The following is a 1043-nucleotide window of genomic DNA, read 5'->3' as shown; positions in this document are numbered from 1 at the left end:
CATTAAACATCCTTGTGTCAATTTGAGCATTAGCGATTGTGGATTACTAGCTTGACGGTTATCCAATGGACTATGAGCAGTGGGAGATATTTTGTGTAGATGTGCGTCTAAATGTGGCACCCATAGATAAGAGTAGTTTAACAGAACTCCAGCAGTGTGTGGCCACTGAATGTTATTATCAAGAAACCTTTAGTATGTCTTGAGTGGAAAAGAGGAAGATGGTAGAATCGTTATACACACACAGAGGATGATTCCACTGACAATGTGGAGGAAGGATAGATATCAAGTCCATTACGAGATCAAACAAAGAATCAACAAATGAGATATCAAGTAGGACGACAAGTTACACATTTGACCGGTTAGCCAAAAATACTTACATTTGCTAGCTAAATATATATTCAAAAAAATATACACTGAATTATGTATAAAATATGCATTTTTCGATTATGTAGGTTTCCTTATCAAGTAATGGTAACCAATCAACTTGACACTCTAATAAAACTTTAGGCTTGACTGTGTAAGAAACGGGGTTCCTTCTCTTCTTTCTTATTTTTCAAGTTACTATCAGAATGATGACATTCTAGGAAATCCGAGCCTCCGAGTCTGTTGGATATAAACTAGGGGTGTCTAACGGGTCGGGTTTAACCGTAACCGGACCGGCCCAGACCGGTTAAAACCGGAACCGGTCCGGAACGGTACAAGGGGGTCGGGCGGGGCTGGGTTAAAGGGGTAAGGGGGGTTGGTCCGTTCACCTATTTTCAACCGGTTAACCGAACCGGTCAAACCCGATCAACAGAAATACTGTAGAACCGGTTAAACCGGCCCGGACCGGTTAACGGCTAGTTTCTTTTTCTTTTTTTTTTTTTTTTTTTTAAATGATGGTTACCATTGGCAACGGTCACCTGCCAAGGAGCCGTTGCCCAACGGCTGATTTGCTTAATTAGCCCTTTTTTGGGCCTTTTTTTTTTTTAAAATTAACACTTTTTGTAATTACAAATTTAACTCTTTGAAAAACTATAAATACCCCCCCCCCCCCCCCCCCC

This window comes from Nicotiana attenuata, chromosome 2 (assembly GCF_001879085.1).
Source record: "Nicotiana attenuata strain UT chromosome 2, NIATTr2, whole genome shotgun sequence".
NCBI lineage: Eukaryota > Viridiplantae > Streptophyta > Magnoliopsida > Solanales > Solanaceae > Nicotiana > Nicotiana attenuata.
This window is presented reverse-complemented; position numbering follows the sequence as displayed.